The 7116-nt window shown below is 46.0% G+C and overlaps 1 protein-coding gene across 2 annotated transcripts in view; it reads right to left on the reverse strand.

The window, feature by feature from the left end:
* Window positions 1-7116, reverse strand: part of LOC141075454 (beta-1,3-galactosyltransferase 5-like) — a 132807-nt gene that overhangs the window by 73651 nt on the left and 52040 nt on the right. The window lies entirely within an intron of this gene.

A 7116-nucleotide genomic window follows, 5' to 3' on the forward strand; every position in this document is an offset into this window, starting at 1 on the left:
CATGACTTGTCCTGACCGTCATCCTACAACCCACATACACATAAATAACGCCTGATGACTGTTGTTCTACAACCAACATATCTATACATGACTCTTGATGACTATTGTCCTAAAATCCCCATACTCAAATTACTCCTGATATCTATTGTCCTACAATCCACATACTCATACATGACATCTGAAGACTATCGTCCAATAAACCCCATACTCACACATGCCTCCTACTGACCATTGTCCTTCAACCCCGATACACATGAATCCTGATGACAGTCATGCTGTAACTCAAACATGGCTTCCACCAGGAATTTCAAGGCACCATACTGGCAAAATATTTGGGTCCCCTAGAGACCAGGCTCCACCTCAGCTCCGCCTCCACCCCTCGAGCCTTCCACAGTCCCACCGCCCACTCTTGGAAAAACTCCACTTGTGCACCACGTTCACGAATTAACAGTTTACATGCATATTACATGCATAGCCATCAGCTCTTGTTTGGCTAAAATATTTTTTTCAAGCCGCCATCATGACTAGCTAGACTCTTTGGCCAGACTGTACTCTAAGCTATTAAACACTTCTTAAAATACCCAAAATTCTTTTAGGTATATTTTTTATTTATTCTTATTTAAGGGAATGTGTCACATACATTTTTTAAAACGACCAATATTACCACCACATAGTGACCGAATAATACCACATACAAGGGACAAATACAGCCACACCATGACAATACCACATATTACCACCACATAATGACCAAATAATACTACATACAGGGAACAAATACCACCACACCATGGCCAAACCACATATTACCACCACCTAATGAGAATAAGGCTGGGTTCACACGTAGCGCTTTTTTTGCGTTTTTGCGGCGGTTTTAAATGCGCATTTTGCAGCGAAAACGCAAAAAATAAGCATCCCATGCATTCCTATGGGATTCCGCAATGTTGTGCTAATGCTGCAGTTCTTCCCGCGGCGGAATCGCTTCGCGGTAAAAAACGCAGCATGCTCATTAATTTAGCGGAATCGCGGCGATCCTGCACCCATAGGAATGCATTGTTCCGCTTACTTCCCGCATGTGGCTGTGCACACCATGCAAAAAGTAAGCAGAACATTTGCGGATGGTACCCACGGTCCGGAGGAGAGGAGACTGTCCTCCGGGCTTTGGGTACCATATCCCTGTAAAAAATAGAATTTAAAAATATTGTTATTCTCACCTTCCGGCGTCCCGCGCAGCCTTCCCGCCTCTCTCCACGCTCTTGGTCCCATTAATCCTTTGCAAGAATAACCGCGATGGCGTCTGTTCTCACGGGATCGCGACGTCTCGCTGTCATTCGCGATGACGTCGCGCTCCGACGTAATCGCGAATGACCGCAAGACGTCACGATCCGGCGAGAACGGACGCCATCGCAGTCATTCTCGCAAAGGATTACTGGGAAAGGGAGCATGGAGAGAGGCGGGAAGGTTGCGCGGGACGCCGGAAGGTGAGAATAACAATCAATATTTTTTATTTTTTTTATTATTTTTTACATTCTATCTTTTACTATTGATGCCGCATAGGCAGCATCAGTAGTAAAAAGTTGGTCACACTCGTCAAACACTATGTTTGACGAGTGTGACCAACCTGTCAATCAGTTCTCCAAGCGATGCTACAGATCACTTGGAAAACGCTAGCATTCTGCAAGCTAATTACGCTTGCAAATCGCTAGTTTTCCCGCGGGAAAATCGCAGCAATTTAAAATGCGATTTTCCCGCGGAATCCGGAATTCTCGCGGTAATTTCCGCAAGAGTTCCGCTACGTGTGAACGTAGCCTAAGACTACATACAGGAAACAAATGCCACCACACCAGACCACATATTACCACCACATAGTGACTGAATAATACCACATACAAGTGACAAATACAGTCACACCATGACCACATCACATATTACCACCACATAGTGATCAAACACTGCAATAATGATCATTAATAAAAAAAACAATACCATAAGTGCTATTATACACAGGAGCCCCATATGTTCTCCCGTCTTGCCCCCACATGGTCTCCAAATCTGGCCCCATATGTTCTCCCATCCTGGCCTCATATGTCTTCCCATCCTGTCCCCATATGTTCTCCCATCCTGCCCTCATTCTCCCATCCTGCCCTCATTCTCCCATCCTGCCCCATATGGTCTGTCATCCCTTCCCATCCAGGCCCCATATATTCTCCATCCTGGCCCCATATGTCTCCATTCTACTCCATATTGTGGCTTTCAGTACAAAAATAAAAGTTTCTCCTTACCTGGCCCCGGTCCACCATATTTTCTCCCATCTTAGTCCCATATGTTTTCCCATCCTGGCCCTTTATGACTCTATTCTTCCCCCATATGTTCTCCAATCCTGCCCCATATGTCCTCCCATCCTATTCCCATATGTTTTCCCATCCTTCCCCATATGTTCTCCCATCCTGCCCCATATGTCCTCCATCCTGGTCCCATATGTTTTCCCATCCTGGCCCTATATGTCTCCATCCTTCCTCCATATATCCTCCCATCCTGGCCCCATGCATCTCCATCCTGTCCCCATAATGTTGCTTTCAGTACAAAAAAATAGAAAAGTTTTCATGACCTGGCTGTGGTCCAGCAGTGTCCTCTCCATCATCCATTTAAGGCATAGACGAGCCGATGCATGGCAGAGACGTCATACGCTGGCAACAAGGGGGCTGACGTCAGTTGTCGGCCTCTGACTGATGGCTGTTAACTATTGTTAATTATCGGTGATTTCATGCTCAACAATAGATTTGAGCTTAATGTGCGCCTGACAGCACATGGTAAATTACTGAACAGGTAAAATCATGCCCATGGGGCCAGGTGAGCAAAAGCAAAAAGAGGGGGGCCTGGATATCTTGCTTCTGCTCACAAAGAAGGACAGTAATGCCCTGATGGCGGCCCTGAACCAAAAATATTACTTACCAGCAAATTAGGACAGAGATGTATATAGAGGACAGGTTATAAATTGGGGAAAAATAAATTATATCAGTGATGTATGGTGAGGACAGTTCTAGGACGAGGAGAGCAGAGTAATGCAGAAGGCAAAGGACAGGTCTAGGAGGAGGAGTACAGAGTGAAATAGAGGGCAGAGGACAGGTCTAGGAGGAGGAGCACAGAGTAATGTAGAAGGCAGAGGACAAGTCTAGAAGGAGGAGTACAGAGTAATGTAGAAGGCAGAGGACAGGTCTAGGAGGAGCACAGAATAATGTAGAAGGCAGAAGACAGGTCTAGGAGGAGGAGTACAGAGTACTGTAGAAGGCAGAGGACAGGCCTAGGAGGAGGAGCACAGAGTAAGGTAGAAAGCAGAGGACAGATCTAGAAGGAAGAGCACAGAGTGAGTAATGTAGAAAGCAGAGGACAGGTCTAGGAAGAGGAGCACAGAGTAATGTAGAAAGCAGAAGACAGGTCTAGGAGGAGGAGGAGCACAGAGAAATGTAGAAGGCAGAGGACAGGTCTAGGAGCAGGACAACAAAGTAATGTAGAAGGCAGAGGATAGATCAAGGAGGAGGAGCACAGAGTAATATAGAAGGCAAAGGACACGTCTAGGTGGAGGATTTCAGAGTGAAGTAGAAGGCAGAGGATGGGTTTAGGACAAGGAGCACAGAGTAATGTAGAAACCAGAGGACAGGTCTAGGAGGAGGAGCACAAAGTAATGTAGAAGGCAGAGGACAGGTCTAGGAGGAGGAACACAGAGTAATGTAGAAGGCAGAGGACAGGTCTAGGAAGAGGAGCACAAAGTAATGTAGAAGGCAGAGGACAGGTCTAGGAGGAGGAGCACAGAGTAATGTATAAAGTGGAACACCTTTCCAGGAGGAGGAGGATAGAAAAGGAAGGTAGAAGGCAGAAGACAGGTCTAGGAGGAGGAGCACAGAGTAATGTAGAAGGCAGAGGACAGGTCTAGGAGGAGGAGCACAGATTAATGTAGAAGGCAGAGGACAAGTCTAGGAGGAGGAGTACAGAGTAATGTAGAAGGCAGAGGATAGATCAAGGAGGAGGAGCACAGAGTAATATAGAAGGCAGAGGACAGTTCTAGGAGGAGGAGCACTGAGTAATGTAGAAGGCAGAGGATAGGTCAAGGAGGAGGATCACAAAGTAATGTAGACGGCAGATGACAGGTCTAGGAGGAGGAGCACAGAGTAATGTATAAAGTGGAACACCTTTCCAGGAGGAGGAGGATAGAAAAGGAAGGTAGAAGGCAGAAGACAGGTCTAGGAGGAGGAGCACAGAGTAATGTAGAAGGCAGAGGACAGGTCTAGGAGGAGGAGCACAGATTAATGTAGAAGGCAGAGGACAAGTCTAGGAGGAGGAGTACAGAGTAATGTAGAAGGCAGAGTACAGGTCTAGGAGGAGGAGCATAAAATAATGTAGAAAGCAGAGGACAAGTCTAGGAGGAGGACAGAGTAATGTAGAAGGCAGAGGACAGGTCTAGGAGGAGGAGCACAGAATAATGTAGAAAGCAGAGGACAGACTTAGGAGGAAGAGCACAGAGTAATGTAGAAGGCAGAGGACAGGTCTAGGAGGAGTACAGAGTACTGTAGAAGGCATAGGACAGGTCTAGGAGGAGGATCACAGAGTAATGTAGACAGCAGAGGACAGGTCTAGGAAGAGGAGCACAGAGTAATGTATAAAGTGGAAGACCATTCCAGGAGGAGGAGGCTAGAGAAGGAAGGTAGAAGGCAGAAGACAGGTCTAGGAGGGGGAGCACAGAGTAATGTAGAAGGCAGAGGACAGGTCTAGGAGGAGCACAGAGTAATGTAGAAGGCAGAAGACAGGTCTAGGAGGAGGAGCACAGAGTAATCTAGAAACCTGTGGAAAGGTCTAGGGGGAGAATCACAGAGTAAAGTAGAAGGCAGAGGAGGGATCTAGGACAAGGAGCACAGAGTGATATAGAAGGCAGAGGACAGGTCTAAGAGAGGGAACACAGAGTAATGTAGACGGGGCAGAGGAAAGGTCTAGGAGGAGGAGCACAGAGTAATGTATAAGGCAAAGGACAGGTCTAAGAGAGGGAACACAGAGTAATGTAGAAGGCAGAGGAAAGGTCTAAGAGGAGGAGCACGGAGTAATGTATAAGGCAAAGGACAGGTCTAAGAGAGGGAACACAGAGTAATGTAGAAGGCAGAGGACAGGTCTAGGAGAAAGATCAAAGTCCATTGTCATTTGTCTTTGGCATGGTGGTTGTGACTTAGGTTTGAGCAGTCTCAATTGTAGCAGGTTGTAAGTAGTACAGTATTAGTGGGCGTAGTAACACGGGGGACAGCTGGGCAAAAAGGACAGGTGAAAAGGTGGATTTTAGATAATGGGTGTCCCGGTGCATGTTTACAATAAGATGGGAAGTCGCCTGTGGTTGGTGACCAGTTGCAGATGGATTATTGCTGGGGTGAACCCAGTAGAGAAACTTGAAGCTGAGAACTGCTTGTTCGTGTGGATAATGATTTCCATTGAGTGAGTCTCCTTCCAGTATTAATATTTACACATCCTGAAGATACCATTGTGCAAATATACAAATCCTGGTCAAGCAATTAGGAGGCAAGAACCATCCAAAGCAAGCGGTGAGAGATCAGCGATATCGTGAACCCACATGGATGAAATGTGCCGCGTGGTCATAATGCTCTGTGCTGCCCATGCTCCTCTTCTCCCATCCTGGGGATTTACACGGATATCTGATATGTACCAGAATATGCAGACTGTCTGATAATTCAGAAGCTGCTAAGACACCCACCACTTCTAAAACCAAGGAGCAGAAGACCCCACTTGAGCAGCACTGTCCTTCGGGACTGAAGGAGGGCTCTATGGACTCTATCAATCCCGTCCTCAGTGTCATTGTGGAGCGATGATCCGCTGAGTGTGTCTTTTATTTAGCAATGTTGTGGGGGTCTCTGTGGCAGGACCCCCATGGATTTAAACATTTGAACTGTCTCTTTCCCATAATTATGTCCAGTTACAGTTTTCTTACTGAAGTCACCAGTTTCGGGACAGCTCATTCCCTATCAAATTAAATACCAAACATACAATATCACACATACCGCACACCACACCACCGAACCATACCGTAATCAGGGTCAGCGTTAGGGGGATGGACACTGGGCCATTGTTCCAGCTCCTACAGCAGGAGCTACACTGATAATAGCATTAAAACCAATAAAAATACATATATTTGGCATCACACATCCTACATCCATAGACATTAACATGGAGTTGCTCCTCTGCAGATATGGGAAGGTTTTCTACAAGATTTTGGAGGCGTCTGTGGGAATTTTTGCTCTTTCATCCAGAAGAGCATTTGTAAGGTCAGACCCTGATGTTGGGAGGAGGCCGGGCACACAGTCTCCATTATAGGTGTTGGAATGAGGTGTGGGATCTGTGCAGCCAATGTCTATATGGACCTTGTGCAGTCATGGGGGGCAGATAAGGATCTTCCCTACACTGTTCCCACAAAGCTGAAGCTACAATTGTCCACAATGGTTTGTGCTGTAGACTAAGATTTCCCTTCATTTGAAAAAGGGGCTTTTGCCGCCCCTGATAATGTTAAGGGGAGAATATATGGCACATGAATATATACAAGAATCAAAACTGTACCACTATATAGTGGCTTTGTAGAATATTAGGATCATGTTGCTTTAAGATACTTCTGGCTTTCTGCTGAATTATTTCTGTGCATGACCCACCTAGGCTTCATATAATACCGCAATACTGGGTGGATCGGGTGGATCGGGCTAAAGAACAATACTTATGTACACGGTGATTATGTAGCATATGAGAACAGTAAACAGTAACTCAGAAACGCACATAGTGATATGTAGCGGCATGGGAACGGTAAATACTAACTTAGAAATGTACCCATGATGTAATAACACAAACTCTGTATAAAAGCTGTTCATTTTTGGATTAAAGGCAGAGAAGAATCATATTGACATGATACACCTTGTCTTGTGTATTCTTTTCTCCGTGCACGTAAAATCTCTATCAAAGATCCAATTTGGCCACAGAAAATTAAGACGGGCCACACCCTAGTGCGGCAGAATCAACAGTTGGCGCCCAACGTGGGGCTCAGGACGATACCAGATGATCACAGCCGCAACAAAATCT

This window comes from Dendrobates tinctorius, unplaced genomic scaffold, assembly GCF_039654945.1.
Source record: "Dendrobates tinctorius isolate UK_male_01 unplaced genomic scaffold, ASM3965494v1 ptg000356l, whole genome shotgun sequence".
NCBI classification, from domain to species: Eukaryota; Metazoa; Chordata; class Amphibia; order Anura; family Dendrobatidae; genus Dendrobates; species Dendrobates tinctorius.